The sequence below is a fragment of the Tachyglossus aculeatus genome, chromosome 8 (genome assembly GCF_015852505.1).
Source record: "Tachyglossus aculeatus isolate mTacAcu1 chromosome 8, mTacAcu1.pri, whole genome shotgun sequence".
Lineage (NCBI taxonomy): Eukaryota > Metazoa > Chordata > Mammalia > Monotremata > Tachyglossidae > Tachyglossus > Tachyglossus aculeatus.
Genome location: NC_052073.1, coordinates 18713552 through 18731056, shown reverse-complemented (window position 1 = coordinate 18731056; position 17505 = coordinate 18713552). Strand labels below are relative to the sequence as shown.

Sequence of the window (17505 nt, the reverse complement as noted above, 5' to 3'; positions counted from 1 at the left end):
TCTGTGAAGCCAAGGTTGGATAGCTATGTTAGTAATCACTATTATTATTATGGTATTTGTTAAGCATTTATGTGTCAAGCACTGTTCTACGTGCCGGGATAGATACAAATTAATCAGGTCGGACACAGTCCCTGTCCCGCATGGGGCTCACAGTCTAACTGGGAGGGAGAACAGATATTGAACTCCCATTTTACAAGTGAGGGAACAGGCACAGAGAAGTTAAGCGACATGTTCTTGGTCACACAGCAAGCAGGTGGCCTTTTTCGAAATCAGCGCTGCATGCCCACATTTTAGACTGTGAGCCCACTGTTGGGTAGGGACTGTCTCTGTATGTTGACAACTTGTACTTCCCAAGCGCTTAGTACAGTGTTCTGCACACAGTAAGCGCTCAATAAATACGACTGATTGATTGACTGATTGACTGATTTAATATTCTGCTACATTTTGGCTACCATGGTATACAATTTTGAGTACGCAGAATGCCTCATGTCCACATACATGCCTCATGTGCATAGATACAAATTAATCAGGTCGGACACAGTCCCTGTCCCGCATGGGGCTCACAGTCTAACTGGGAGGGAGAACAGATATTGAACTCAATCAATCAATCAATCAATCGTATTTATTGAGCGCTTACTATGTGCAGAGCACTGTACTAAGCGCTTGGGAAGTACAAATTGGCAACACATAGAGACAGTCCCTACCCAACAGTGGGCTCACAGTCTAAACTCCCATTTTACAAGTGAGGGAACAGGCACGGGGAAGTTAAGCGACATGTTCTTGGTCACACAGCAAGCAGGTGGCCAAGTCTGGACTAGAACCAGAGTCCTCTGACTCCTGGGCTTATGCTTCTTCCACTAGGCCACCATCCTCCTCCTATTTATTAGGTGCTTACTATAAGCTAAACACTGCGTACTGGAAATAGATACAAGAAGAAAGGGTCAGTCCCACTCTCATCATTTCTGGGGGAGAGAGAGAAGGGGCTCTCATCCCCGTTTTACAGATGAGTTACCAGAAGCTCTGAAGAGTCAAGTGACTTATCCAAGGCCATACAGGTGGCAAGTGGCAGAGCCAAAACAAGAACCCAGGCTCCCTGCCTCCGGGTCCATGCTCTTTCCATTAGGCCACCCTGCCACTCTTCAAGGGATTCAATACTGCCACGCCACAGCTTAACATAAAACTCGTTACATGCCCTGTCGTAGGGTGAGGTGGCAAGACCGAACTCCCCAGACACCGTAGCAGAAGAGGTGATGACGGCAGCAATGGTGGCTGCTGTTGCCACTCTTGAGGGGGGGGAAAGAAGTGTCCCTTTCTCACCTTTCCATTTCCCACTCTTGGATTCCCACCTTGGTCACCTGGAGCTAGAGAAAGCAGCGGCCTCCCCGCCACGCTAAGTCTAAGGCCAGGAGGTTTTTCCGCATACCTCAGGACAGAGCAGCGGGTGGCTCAAGTTTCTGGTTAAAGGCATATACGGGGAAAAAAAAATCCCTTCTTTTCCCCACAGAAATAACTCGTTCGATACGCATGACAAAGGTTTTGGTACCAGTAATATAACAGTGCTTGAGCTACTGAAGGATTTTATTTTTAAACGGCATATTTTGACTTCTCAAATGAGAACTGATATCAATGGAAGGACAAGAATCGTTGAACTACACAGAAAGTTCCAACTAAGGAGAGCATTCATGGCATAAATATAGCAAAATTTGCTCCCCAAGTGCTTTCACATGTATTATCTAATTTTAAACTGACGGCATTATGGGAAGACGGGAAAGGTGTGCATTAACTCCGTTTTACAGTCAGGGAAACGCAGGCCCAGAGATGTTAAGTGACTTTCCTGGGTGACCTTGTGTCCTTACTAAACACTTCAATGCCTTCTTTCTCCATGGGATGACACTGATATTCGAGTCATTGACACACCCTGGGTTCAGTGCGCATTCAATAGTCTTTGTGTCCACATCCGTCTGCAATACCCGCCTTTCCATCCTTTACTAATCAAAATCATCATCAATTGTATTTATTGAGCGCTTACTATGTGCAGAGCACTGTCAAAATGTTCAGTACAACGATAAACAGACATATTCCCTGCCCGCAACGAGTTTACAGTCCAGAGAGGGAGATGGACATTAATATAAATAAATTACAGATATGTACATGAGTGCCATGGGGCTGGGAGGGGGGAATGAATAAAGGGAGCAAATAAGGCGACACAAAAGGGAGTGGGAGAAAAGGAAAGGAGGGCTTAGTCAGGGAAGGCCTTTTGGAGGAGATGTGCCTTCAATAAGGCTTTGAAGGGGGGACAGTGATTGTTTGCTGAAGAGCTGCAGGCCACACCGGAGCTCCCATGAGTGAGGGGGCTGCTGCCACCAAAAGAGCTGGAGCCCACTGCTGCGATAAGATAGTCAGGGACAAATCACGGGTGTGCAAATGTGTGGGTCTCAGGGGGCTCACAAAGCTGCACTTTGACAGCCCTTGGTTTAGGTCATGATAAATCGTTCAATACAATTCAATTCAATACAATAGGTCATGATAACTGCCCTAAATAGAAAGTATTAGAACATTTTGCTTAGTACAGTGTTCTGCACACAGTAAATGCTCAGTAAATATGACTGAGTGAACCTGACTAGAGAGCTCTGGCCACCCCTGAGCTAAGCTTCATTGTTGCCTATAAACCTCTAGGAACCTAGATTTCCTGAAGCAAACCGAGCTTTTTCGAAATCAGCGCTGCATGCCCACATTTTAGACTGTGAGCCCACTGTTGGGTAGGGACTGTCTCTATATGTTGCCAACTTGTACTTCCCAAGCACTTAGTACAGTATTCTGCACACAGTAAGTGATCAATAAATATGATTGACTGATTTCATATTCTGCTACATTCTGGCTACCATGGTATGCAATTCTGAGTACGCAGAATGCCTCATGTCCACATCTCAGCCCACCACGACCTGCCGCTTCAAATAAACTGTGCTCTTCCTCACCACCTTCTCTTTTTTCTGGTGTTTGCTAAGCACTTACAATGTGCCAGGCACTGAACACAGCACTAAGCACTAAGTACAAGAAAATCAAGTTGGACACAGTCTATGCCTCACGTGGGCTCACAACTTTAATCTCGTTTTGCGGATGAGATCACTGAGGCCCGGAGAAGTGAAGTGACTTGTCCAAGGTCACACAGCAGATAAGTGTCAGAGCACTCCTTAGGGTGCTCCAATTTCTCAAATCAGATGGATGCTCCAGGCCTACAATGTTTCACTCAGTCATATTTATTGAGCAGAGCACTGTGCTTAGCACTTGGGAGAGTATCCCCTGCCCATACTGAGCTTACAGTCTAGAGGGGGATTCATGCTGAATCTCACATTGAACTTCACACCATTAAGTGACCCACTTGCATATTTTTACTAAGAAAACTCTTTGGATCCACTACCAGAATGACTGCAGATATGTATATATGTTTGTTATATGTATATATGTTTGTACATATTTATTACTCTATTTATTTTACTTGTACATATCTATTCTATTTATTTTATTTTGTTAGTATGTTTGGTTTTGTTCTCTGTCTTCCCCTTTTAGACTGTGAGCCCACTGTTGGGTAGGGACTGTATATGTTGCCAATTTGTACTTCCCAAGCGCTTAGTACAGTGCTCTGCACATAGTAAGCGCTCAATAAATACGATTGATGATGATGATGATGTAGATGGAGAGCGGGGCGTTCTGGGAGAGATTTCGCTATGGGTCAGAAACGACAGCATTAAGACAAGACTGCGTTCTGCTTTTTCCTCCCTGACTTCATTATGATTTTGGATTTCTTTTGCCCTTAATACTGACCCCAGAGCAAAACGTGAACAAATTTCTGAAGAGGTCAAGGGAAGCTGAATAAGTTCATTGTTAAAAAAGTAAACAACAAAATTACACGGTGGAATAACTTCCAACATTATTTTTCATACCGATCATGTCTGTGCAGGTTTAGAATGCTTATTTTCGACCTCCTGAAACTAACCTAAGCCACAGGTCCCAACCCCAACTGTTCCCCAGCTTTTTGTCCTACTACCCGTGATTTAGTTCGCCAATGAAATCTTCAGAAATCCAAACCTCACAGTTGGCAAGGGAAGTCTACTTGATCTCCCTGCCAATTTCTCAAATTTATCTTGGGATATTTGCTATTCTTCTTAAAAACAGAAAAACCATGCCTTTCTATGAAAATGCCAATTTTAAAGACAGCTCGGAGGAGTGCAGGAGAAAGATCACAGATCAGGGTATTTAAGAATTAAGAGTTTTTTCCACTTAATACTGTCTACACAGAAGTCACAATCTGACTTCCTGATTAAGATATTAAAACAAGGGCAGAGTGAGGATGGGGCGATCTCCCTTATATATGTTTGTACATATTTATTACTCTATTTAACTTGTACATGTCTATTCTATTTATTTTATGTTAATATGTTTGGTTTTGTTCTCTGTCTCCCCCTTTTAGACTGTGAGCCCACTGTTGGGTAGGGACTGTCTCTATATGTTGCCAACTTGGACTTCCCAAGCGCTTAGTACAGTGCTCTGCACACAGTAAGCGCTCAATAAATACGACTGATTGATTGATTAACCTTACCTCGGAAAAGAAATAACTCCAAAGAAGGATTCCCCAGTAATGCTCCCAAGGTCACGTCAGTTTATCCTGAAAAACTATCCTGCCCTCCAAGCCAGTATCTCGCCTTTACTTAAACTTCTACTTATAAACTCGCGCTTTAAAACAAGACATTTAAAACAGTTCATATTTTGCGGTTGCAGTGATAAACAAGAATGTACATTTGGGGAAAGAAACAACAAAGGATTTTCCAAAACCCAAGCATTTTCTGTAGCTATCACTATTCAAATACATTGTAGCTGAACACGAGGATGTTTATATACGTACTTCCGTGCTGTTCTTTACATCATCATCATCATCATCATCAATCGTATTTATTGAGCGCTTACTATGTGCAGAGCACTGTACTAAGCGCTTGGGAAGTACAAATTGGCAACATATAGAGACAGTCCCTACCCAACAGTGGGCTCACAGTCTAAAAGGGGGAGACAGAGAACAAAACCAAACATACTAACAAAATAAAATAAATAGAATAGGTATGTACAAGTAAAATAAATAGAGTAATAAATATGTACAAACATATATACATATATACAGGTGCTGTGGGGAAGGGAAGGAGGTAAGATGGGGGGATGGAGAGGGGGGCGAGGGGGAGAGGAAGGAAGGGGCTTTACATGTGGTACTTTCCATTTTCATTGTGTTTAGGCAATATTTCCTAGCTAATTCTGACAATCTACCTCAACTAAAAGAAGTCTAAGTCGCAGCCTTTTAGACCGTGAGCCCACTGTTGGGTAGGGACCGTCTCTATATGTTGCCAATTTGTACTTCCCAAGCGCTTAGCACAGTGCTCTGCACATAGCAAGCGCTCAATAAATACGATTGATGACGAAGGCACGTGAAAACGATGCTATCCTGGTTGTGGTTTTCCAGCTGGAGGTCGAACATACATCTCTTGAAACAGAGGGGCGGTTTATAAATACGAAGCATCACAGCAGATTCCGCCGTTCACACTAGGACACCGGGAATCTTGTCCTGGGACAAAATTCTCGGGACCCACTGGGCAGTATGGTTTGTCTCGGTGCTTCCAGGTTCCTCCCTCGAGAAAACCTGCCTTATTTTCACAAAAGTACCACGAAAACCAGAGGTGGCAACTTGGGGGAAAATTCAACCATCCGGAAATCGGTGAGAACTTTCTTTCTCTCCGCACCGAGTTTTCTTCCAGGTCCCAGGGAGGGCCAAAGTGGGGAGGGTGCTATTTGTAGACTGTGAGCCCGCTGTTGGGTAGGGACTGTCTCTATATGTTGCCAATTTGTACTTCCCAAGCGCTTAGTACAGTGCTCTGCACATAGTAGGCGCTCAATAAATACGATTGATGATGATGATGATGATTTGTAGCGGTCAATCCTGCAGTTGGCTGCACAAGGGGATGTGGCCTAGGTACGGGACAGCGGCCGGGCTCCCCGAGCTGGGGAAGCACTCCTCCGTGCCAGCAGAGCCAAATCCATCAGTCCTATTTATGGAACACCTCCTGTGTCTAGAACGCTGTGCTAAGCGCTGGGGAGAGTCCACTATAACAGAATTGGACACGTTCCCTGTGCCCAAAGATCTTCCGGCCAAAGGAAACCCTCCCAGATCCATCTCGGGCCTATTTCAGGGCCACCCCCAAATTGGGAGCGGGAGTACGTTGCCAACTTGTACTTCCCAAGCGCTTAGTACAGTGCTCTGCACACAGTAAGCGCTCAATAAATACGATTGATGATGATGATGATGATGAGCCCACTGTTAGGTAGGGACTGTTTCTATGTGTTGCCAATTTGTACTTCCCAAGCGCTTAGTACAGTGCTCTGCACACAGTAAGCGCTCAATAAATACGATTGATGATGATGATGATGATGAGCCCACTGTTGGGTAGGGACTGTTTCTATGTGTTGCCAATTTGTACTTCCCAAGCGCTTAGTACAGTGCTCTGCACATAGTAAGCGCTCAATAAATACGATTGATTGATTGATTGATTGATTGATTGATGAGTAAAGGGTGGGGGGGCTTCCCAGGAAGCAACAAAACCATGAGAATGGGGGCCCCCTTCGTTTTGTCCCAATGGAAGCACGGTGGCTTAATGGAAAGACCCCGGGCTTGGGAGTCAGAGGACGTGGGTTCTAATCCCGGCTCTGCCACTTATCTGCTGTGTGACTTTGGTCAAGCCACTTAACGTCTCTGTGCCTCAGTCACCTCACCTGCAAAATGGGGATGAAGACCGTGAGCCTCATGTGGGACAACCCAATTACCTTGTATCTACTCCAGTGCTTAGAACAATTTTGGCATCTAGTAAGCACTAACCAAGTACCCTAATTACTATTATTAGTCCTTCATCTGTAAAATGGGGATTAAGACTGTAAGCCCCATATGAGACAAGGACTGTCCAACCCGGTTTGCTTGTATGCACCCCAGCGCTTGGTACAGTGCCTGCCACAGAGTAAGCGCTTAACAGATCATCATCATCAATCGTATTTATTGAGCGCTTACTATGTGCAGAGCACTGTACTAAGTGCTTGGGAAGTACAAATTGGCAACATATAGAGACAGTCCCTACCCAACAGTGGGCTCACAGTCTAAAAGGGGGAGACAGAGAACAAAACCAAACATACTAACAAAATAAAATAAATAGGATAGATATGTACAAGTAAAATAAATAGAGTAATAAATATGTACAAACATATATACATATATACAGGTGCTACTTATTATTATCCCCTCATCTGTAAAATGGGGATTAAGACTGTGAGCCCCATATGGGACAGGGACCGTCCAACCCGGTTTGCTTGTATGCACCCCAGCGCTTAGTACAGTGCCTGCCACAGAGTAAGTGCTTAACAGATACTCTACTTATCATTATTATTATTATTATTATTATTATTATTATTAGTCCTTCATCTGTAAAATGGGGATTATGACAGTGAGCCCCATATGGCACAGGGACCGTCCAACCCGGTTTGCTTGTATGCACCTCAGCGCTTAGTACAGTGCCTGCCACAGAGTAAGCACTTAACAGATATCCTAATTATTATTAGTATTATTATCCCCTCATCTGTAAAATGGGGATTAAGACTGTGAGCCTCATGTGGGACAGGGACCGTCCAACCCGGTTTGCTTGTACGCACACCAGCGCTTAGTACAGTGCCTGCCACTGAGTAAGCGCTTAACAGATACTCTACTTATTATTATTATTATTATTATTATCTGTAAAATGGGGATTATGACAGTGAGCCCCATATGGCACAGGGACCGTTCAACCCGGTTTGCTTGTATGCACCCCAGTGCTTAGTACAGTGCCTGCCACAGAGTAAGCGCTTAACAGATACCCTACTTATTATTAGTATTATTATCCCCTCATCTGTAAAATGGGGATTAAGACTGTGAGCCTCATGTGGGACAGGGACCGTCCAACCCGGTTTGCTTGTACGCACACCAGCGCTTAGTACAGTGCCTGCCACAGAGTAAGCAGTTAACGAATACCATAATTATTATTCAATCATATTTATTGAGCACTTACTGTGTGCAGAGCACTGTACTAAGCGCTTGGGAAGTACAAGTCGGCAACACATAGAGACAGTCCCTACCCAACAGCGGGCTCAGTTTAGAAGGGGGAGACAGACAACAAAACCAAACACACTAACAAAATAAAATAAATAGAATAGCTATGTACAAGATAAATAAATAATAAATAAATAAATAATGTAATAATAATGTAATAATATAATAATAATATAATGATATAATAAATAATAATAATGATAAATACATGCTTGCACATGTAAAATATGTACAAACATATATCAATCAATCAATCAATCGTATTTATTGAGCGCTTACTGTGTGCACAGCACTGTACTAAGCGCTTGGGAAGTACAAATTGGCATCGTATAGAGACAGTCCCTACCCAACAGTGGGCTCACAGTCTAAAAGGGGGAGACAGAGAACAAAACCAAACATACTAACAAAATAAAATAAATAGAATAGATATGTACAGGTAAAATAAATAAATAAATAAATAGAGTAATAAATATGTACAAACATATATACACCTATACAGGTGCTGTGGGGAAGGGAAGGAGGTAAGATGGGGGGGATGGAGCTTAACAAGTACCATCATTATTATTATCATTCCCAAGCGCTTAGTACAGTGCTCTGCACACAGTGAGCACTCAATAAATACGACTGATTGATTGATTGATTGATGAAGCGCTTACTGGGTGCCAAGGCCTGCGGGGTGGAGGGTGTACTGAGGGGCTAGAGCCCCTCCCCGGCCCCCGAGGCTTGCGGGGGGCGGCCTGCAGATGAAGAATCAATCAATCATCATCATCATCATCATCAATCGTATTTATTGAGCGCTTACTGTGTGCAGAGCACTGTACTAAGCGCTTGGGAAGTACAATTTGGCAACATCTAGAGACAGTCCCTACCCAACAGTGGGCTCACAGTCTAAAAGGGGGAGACAGAGAACAAAACCAAATGTACTAACAAAATAAAATAAATAGAATAGATATGTACAAGTAAAATAAATAATAAATAAATAATGTAATAATATAATAATGATATAATAAATAATAATAATAAATACATGCTTGTACATGTAAAATATGTACAAACATATATCAATCAATCAATCGTATTTACTGAGCGCTTACTGTGTGCAGAGCACTGTACTAAGCACTTGGGAAGGACAATTTGGCAACATCTAGAGACGGTCCCTACCCAACAGCGGGCTCACAGTCTAAAAGGGGGAGACAGAGAACAAAACCAAACGTACTAACAAAATAAAATAAATAGAATAGATATGTACAAGTAAAATAAACAATAAATAAATAATGTAATAATAATATAATAATATATAAATAATAATAACAATAAATACATGCTTATACATGTAAAATATGTACAAACATATATCAATCAATCGTATTTATTGAGCACTTACTGTGTGCAGAGCACTGTACTAAGCGCTTGGGAAGGACAAGTTGGCAACATAGAGAGACGGTCCCTACCCAACAGTGGGCTCACAGTCTAAAAGGGGGAGGCAGAGAACAAAACCAAACGTACTAACAAAATAAAATAAATAGAATAGATATGGACAAGTAAAATAAATAAATTTATTTTGTTAGTATGCTTGGTTTTGTTGTCTGTCTCCCCCTTTTAGACTGTGAGCCCACTGTTGGGTAGTGGGCTCACAGTCTAAAAGGGGGAGACAGAGAACAAAGCCAAACGTACTAACAAAATAAAATAAATAGAATAGATCTGGACAAGTAAAATAAATAGATTTATTTTGTTAGTATGCTTGGTTTTGTTGTCTGTCTCCCCCTTTTAGACTGTGAGCCCACTGTTGGGTAGTGGGCTCATAGTCTAAAAGGGGGAGACGGAGAACAAAACCAAACATACTAACAAAATAAAATAAATAGAATAGATCTGGACAAGTAAAATAAATAAATTTATTTTGTTAGTATGCTTGGTTTTGTTGTCTGTCTCCCCCTTTTAGACTGTGAGCCCACTGTTGGGTAGTGGGCTCACAGTCTAAAAGGGGGAGACAGAGAACAAAACCAAACGTACTAACAAAATAAAATAAATAGAATAGATCTGGACAAGTAAAATAAATAGATTTATTTTGTTAGTATGTTTGGTTCTGTTCTCTGTCTCCCCCTTTTAGACTGTGAGCCCACTGTTGGGTAGGGACTGGCTCTGTATGTTGCCAATTTGGACTTCCCAAGCGCTTAGCACAGTGCTCTGCACCTAGTAAGCGCTCAATCGATACGATTGATCTATTTATCATCATCAATGATGATGATAAATAGATCAATCGTATCGATTGAGCGCTTACTGCGTGCAAGCTCCGGGGCCCCCGCCCTCCCCCGTCTCCTCAGCGGGCGGTTGCTAAGGGGGCTTTTCCTTAGCAACGGGGGGGGGAGGGGTGAGGAGAAAGGACTCACCTGCGGCCCGCGCTCCGCCGGCGCCATGCCCCGCTGACACAGAGGCGGAAGTGCGGCCGGCCGCCCCTCGGAGTGACAGCCGCCTCCGCCAATCGCCGGGCTCCGCCGCCCGCGTCACGCGCCCCGGGCCCAATCGCCGCTCGGCCCTGGACGGGGGGGGAGGCGGGACTATGCTAATGAGCGGAGGCGGGCTTCGAGCCGCCCAATCCCGGGTGACGAAACGCGCGGCCAATCAGGGCGCCGCTATGCAAATGAGCGGGGCCAACAGGTGGGCGGCCGCCACCCCGAGCTCCTCCAATCCATCCATCCATCAATCAATCAATCAATCGTATTTATCAATCATAATAATAATGGTATTTGTTAAGCGCTTACTATGTGCAAAGCACCGGTCTAAGCGCTGAGGGGGGGATACAAGGTGATCAGGTTGTCCCAAGTGGGGCTCAATCAATCAATCAATCAATCAATCAATCGTATTTATTGAGCGCTTACTATGTGCAGAGCACTGGACTAAGCGCTTGGGAAGTACAAATTGGCATCACGTAGAGACAGTCCCTACCCAACAGTGGGCTCACAGTCTTCATCCCCATTTTACAGATGAGGGAACCGAGGCCCAGAGAATCAATCAGTCCGTCGTATTTATTGGGCGCTTACTGTGGGCAGAGCACTGGGCGAAGCGCTGGGGAAGTACAAGATGATGAGAAGGCCCTGCTGAGAGCTCACCTCCTCCAGGAGGCCTTCCCAGACTGAGCCCCTTCCTTCCTCTCCATCCCCCCCATCTTACCTCCTTCCCTTCCCCACAGCACCTGTATATATGTTTTTACTCTATTTATTTATTTATTTTATTTGTACATATCATCAATCGTATTTATTGAGCGCTTACTATGTGCAGAGCACTGTACTAAGCGCTTGGGAAGTACAAACTGGCAAAATATACATATCTATTCTATTTATTTTATTTTGTTAGTATGTTTGGTTTTGTTCTCTGTCTCCCCGTTTTAGACTGTGAGCCCACTGTTGGGTAGGGACTGTCTCTAGATGTTGCCAATTTGTACTTCCCAAGCGCTTAGTACAGTGCTCTGCACATAGTAAGCGCTCAATAAATACGATTGATGATGATGATGAGAAGTGAAGTGACTGCCCAGAGTCACCCAGCTGACAGTCGGCGGGGCCGGGATTTGAACCCACGACGTCTGACTCCAAAGCCCGGGCTCTTTCCACTGAGCCACGCTGCTTCTCTATTTATTGAGCGCTTACTGTGTGCAGAGCACTGGACTAAGCGCTTGGGAAGGACAAGTTGGCAACATATAGAGATGGTCCCTACCCAACAGTGGGCTCACAGTCTAGAAACAAACCTTAGTCATTCATTCAATCGTATTTATTGGGCGCTTACTGCAGCGTGGCTCCATGGAAAGAGCCCGGGCTTGGGAGTCAGAGGTCGTGGGTTCAAATTCCGGCTCCGCCAATGGTCAGCTGTGTGACTTTGGGCAAGTCACTTCAATCAATCAATCAATCAATCATATTTATTGAGCGCTTACTGTGTGCAGAGCACTGGACTAAGCGCTTGGGAAGTACAAGTTGGCAACATACAGAGACGGTCCCTACCCAACAGTGGGCTCACACTCTAGAAACCAACCTAATTCATTCATCATCATCATCAATCGTATTTATTGAGCGCTTACTATGTGCAGAGCACTGTACTAAGCGCTTGGGAAGTACAAATTGGCAACATATAGAGACAGTCCCTACCCAACAGTGGGCTCACAGTCTAAAAGACGTTCATTCAATCGTATTTATTGAGCGCTTACTGCAGCGTGGCTCCATGGAAAGAGCCCGGGCTTGGGAGTCGGAGGTGGTGGGTTCAAATTCCGGCTCCGCCAATTATCAGCTGTGTGACTTTGGGCAAGCCACTTCACTTCTCTGGGCCTCAGTTCCCTCATCTGGAAAATGGGGATGAAGACTGGGAGCCCCACGTGGGACAATCTGATCACCTTGTAACCTCCCCTTCGCCTAGAACAGTGCTTTGCACATAGTGCTTTGCCTTCCCCTTCCTCCCCCTCCCCATCCCCCCGCCTTACCTCCTTCCCCTCCCCACAGCACCTGTATATAGGTATATATGTTTGTACATATTTATCACTCTATTTATTGATTTTACTTGTACATATTTATTCTATTTATTTAATTTGTTTAATATGTTTTGTTTTGTTGTCTGTCTCCCCCTTCTAGACTGTGAGCCCGCTGTTGAGTAGGGACCGTCTCTATATGTTGCCAACTTGGCCTTCCCAAGCGCTCAGTACAGTGCTCTGCACACAGTAAGTGCGCAATAAATACGATTGAATGAATGAATAGTAAGCGCTTAACAAATGCCATCATTATCATTATTATTATTATTATTATTGTTACTGTGTGCAGAGCACTGTACTAAGCGCTTGGGAAGTACAAATTGGCCACATACACAGTCTAGAAGGGGGAGACACAACAAAACAAAACATGTGGACGGGTGTCAAGGCATCAGAATAGAATTAAAGCTAAACGCACATGATTAACAAAATGACTAGAATAGTAGTATAGCATTCATTCAATCGTAGTAATTAATTAATTTTTGTATTTGTTAAGCGCTTACTATGTGCCAAGCACTGTTCTAAGCGCTGGGGGAGATACAAGCACAGAGCCTGGGTTCTAATCCCGGATCAGCCCCCTAGTCATCTGTGTGACCTTGGGCAAGTTACTCCACTTCTCTGGGCCTCAGTTCCCTTACGGCATAGTGGGGAGAGCACACAGGCCTCGGAGTCAGAAGGTCATGGGTTCTAATCCCGGCTCTGCCGCTTGTCTGCTGTGTGGCCTTGGGCAAGTCCCGACTTCCTCCCAGATATGATCTGTCTTTTCTGCTGGTTCAAACCTCAGGCCTGTGAATTTGCTCAAGATTCGAGAAGCAGCATGGCATAGTGGATAGAGCACGGGCCTTGGCATCAGAAGGTCATGGGTTCTCATCCCAGCTCTGCCATTTGTCTGCTGTGTGGCCTTGGGCAAGTCACTTCACTTCTCTGTGCCTCCGTTATTTCATCTATAAAATGGGGATTGAGACGGGAAGCCCCACGTGGGACAGGGACTGTCCAATTTGCTTGTCTCCACCCCAGTGCGCCAGTACTCCACCCCAGTAAGTGCTTAACAAATACCACAATTATTATTATTATTATTTAGAACCGTATCTCCCTTTTGAAAATTTTAGCCTGGGGCCTAAAGTCTCTTCCCCCAACCTTTTCTATTATTCTTATCCAGTCTACCCTCCGATCTCATTCCATTCCTTCAGCCTCCGTTTGGCCCCCTCACTCCAGTGTGCCATCTCGCAACGTGTACCCCAATTCAGGAGGAGGTGGGGAAGTGCCGAGAAATACAATTCAAGCCAGCCACTTTACGCGCGGACATAAGGGAAGAACTGGAGAGCCATTTAAGGCTATCAAACACCGGGTTTGGCTCCCAAAAGAGATGGTGCAATCTGCATTCCTAGACAACTTAAAAAAATATAATAATGTTCTAGAAGAATTAGGTCTTTACTGGCAGAGGGCTGGGATCATCTCCCTTCCAGTTCTAGGATTTTAGGCTTTGTTCTGCAGGACTCCGTACCCTCTTTGTTGAATTTCCTTGTTGTGGCAGGATCCCAGGATGTCTATATTGGATCTGGGTAATTGCAATTCCTCACCTCCGTAGTTCCTTAGTTCACTTTGGCTGGGCTGTAGCTCTGTATTGAGAGGAGGGACGGAGAGGGATCGGGAAAATACAGACTTCTTGCAAGGCAGCAGTGTCCCTAAACCTCACACATCTTTTATTCAGGTCTACAGACCCCTAATCGTATTGTCATTGTTCAAGGCAAAAACCTTGGCAGATGTGTCCGCCAATCAGATCCTTGCTGAAAGAAACAGTAAGAGGATAAGACCCAAGAACACTCTGAAAAGCAATGTTTTTAACGGTCTATTTGTGTCTAGTATTTGTTAAACACATACCATGTGCCTGACACTGTACTAAGCACTGGGGTGGATACAAACTCATCAGGTTGGACACAGTCCAGGTTCCATCTGGGGCTCACAGTATTAATCAATCAATCAATCAATCGTATTTATTGAGCGCTTACTATGTGCAGAGCACTGTACTAAGCGCTTGGGAAGTACAAATCGGCAACACATTTCACAGATGAGGTAACTGAGGCACAGAGACGTTATATTTCATGCCCAAGGTCACACAGCGGGCAAGAGGCGGAGCTAGGGTTATAATAATAATAATAATAATAATAATGGCATTTATTAAGTGCTTATTATGTGCAAAGCACTGTTCTAAGCGCTGGGGAGGTTACAAGGTGATCAGGTTGTCCCACGGGGGCTCACAGTCTTAATCCCCATTTTACAGAGGAGGTAACTGAGGCACAGAGAAGCTAAGTGGCTTGCCCAAAGTCACACAGCTGACAGCTGGCGGAGCTGAGATTTGAACCCATAACCTCCGACTCCAAAGCCGGGGCTCTTTCCACTGAGCCACGCTGCTTCTCCGTGCTCCATCCGCTAAACCCCACCGCTTCTGGTGGAAAACTATCAAAGGAGGTCGTCCTGAAGCTATCGCTTCTTGCGGCTGGACGTACTTCAGCAAGGTGAAAACTCCTCGTATAACCACTCCGCGTTCCGATGGCCTGATGCTGTTGTCCTTTGATTGAGAAGTGTATCTTAGCCCACAGCAGCTACATAAATTGTAGCAATAGCACAGAATTATATATTATAATTATAATTATAAATTATAGCAATAGCTACATAAATTATAGCAATGGATCTCTGGCACAGAAAGACTGTTGGGGACCTCAGAACAAATCAGGGAACCACCGCGACAAAACAAACCGCTCACAACACAGGCTGCCTCACCCACGGTCCACTGGAAGAAGCAGGTGCCGGTGATAGGAGACATGGATGTGAATCCCATTTCTGCCACTCACTCGTTAGCCCACTGTTGGGTAGGGACTGTCTCTACGTGTTGTCAATTTGTACTTCCCAAGCGCTTAGTACAGTACTCTGCACATAGTAAGCGCTCAATAAATACGATTGATGAGGATGATGATTTGTTGTGCGATCTTAAATAAGTCAGTTAGTACTTCTAAGTGTCGGTTCCTCCTTTGGCACGATAAAGGGAATAAACTCCCCTTCTTGCCCTACCTTGCAGAGCTAATAGGAGAAGATCATCATCAATCGTATTTATTGAGCGCTTACTGTGTGCACAGCACCGTACTAAGCGCTTGGGAAGTACAGATTGGCAACATATAGAGACAGTCCCTAGCCAACAGTGGGCTCACAGTCTAAAAGGGGGAGACAAAACCAAACATACTACAAAATAGAATAGATATGTACAAGTAAAATAAATAAATAGAGTAATAAATATGTACAAACATATATACAGGTGCTGTGGGGAAGGGAAGGGGGTAAGATGGGGGGATGGAGAGGGGGACGAGGGGGAGAGGAAGGAAGGGGCTCAGTCTGGGAAGGCCTCCTGGAGGAGGTGAGCTCTCAGCAGGGCCTTGAAGGGAGGAAGAGAGCGAGCTTGGCGGATGGGCAGAGGGATTGGGGGCATTCCAGGCCCGGGGGATGACGTGGGCCAGGGGTCGTTGGCGGGACAGGCGAGAACGAGGCACGGTGAGGAGATTAGCGGCGGAGGAGCGGAGGGCGCGGGGTGGGCTGGAGAAGGAGAGAAGGGAGGTGAGGTAGGAGGGGGTGAGGTGATGGACAGCCTTGAAGCCCAGGGTGAGGAGTTTCTGCCTGATGCGCAGATTGACTGGTAGCCACTGGAGATTTTTGAGGAGGGGAGTGATAGGCCCAGAGCGTTTCTGGACAAAGATAATCCGGGCAGCAGCATGAAGTATGGATCGAAGTGGGGAGAGACACGAGGATGGGAGAAGATGAGATCATCTGGGAGATGCTCTCAAGGGAAAGGGCACTACAACCGCAGTGCTTCAGAAACCTTCGGAGCAAGGTCTCAAGTCAATCCTAAAACATGCATTTTCTCCCCGCACCTCTGAGGGGGCCTGAAGCTGGCACGCCGCCCTTGGTATTTTTCCAACTCCAGGCTCCCCTTGTCTCCACTGCTTGACAAAAGCTGCTGGGCCCAGTCTCACCGGGCTTCTTGCTGAGGTATGAATAATCTCCCTGATTAATGAGAAGCCATTTCTAGCTGGATTTATGAGGAAAAGGAATCCCTGGTTTGAGGGCAGGATAGGCCCCTGAATCTTAGGGCTAGTCTGGAGAGGAACTGGACTTTCCACAAGCGGACAACCCCGAATCCTGAGTAGCCCAAGGACCTCTCTTACTAAAGGGAGAAAGCCACTCCTTTACCACGGCTCTTCTTTCCTTGGCAACCATTCTGTTAGCAACCAAGCTGAGGGAGGGGAAAAGGAAGAGGCCGTTGGTTCCGTCCTAGGCACGTTTATCTCTTTCATTAAAATAGAGAGTTGGTTTGGTGGGGTGTGGGGGTCATCTGGTTCAAACTCCAACCTCAAGAGAGGTGATGCCTAAACTATAATTATAATATAATATAATATAATATAATATAATATAATAATATAATACAATATAATATAATAATATAACACAACATATAATATAATATAATATAATATAATATAATATAATATAATATAATATAATGATATAATATAATATAATAATACAATGATATAATATATAATGTAATATATAATATAATATAATATAATATAATATAATATAATATAATATAATATAATATAATATAATATAATATATAATAATATCCACAGCATGGCCTAGTGGATAGAGCACAGGCCTGTGAGGCAGGAAGACCTGGGTTCTAATCCCAGCTCTGCAGCTTGTCTGCTGTGTGACCTTGGGCAAGCCAATTAATTTCTCTGGGCGTCAGTTACCTCATCTGTAAAATAGGGATGAAGACTGTGAG

The 17505-nt window shown here is 44.5% G+C and overlaps 1 protein-coding gene across 1 annotated transcript in view; it reads right to left on the bottom strand.

Annotated features, from left to right (window-relative positions):
- The window catches only part of OSBPL2 (oxysterol binding protein like 2), a 70779-nt gene extending 60171 nt beyond the window's left edge, over positions 1 to 10608 (bottom strand). The window contains exon 1 of the mRNA XM_038749879.1: positions 10552 to 10608. The gene's annotated coding sequence lies outside the window, so the exon portion shown is untranslated. The remainder of the gene's footprint in view (positions 1 to 10551) is intronic.
- Positions 10609 to 17505: the final 6897 nt, after the last annotated feature.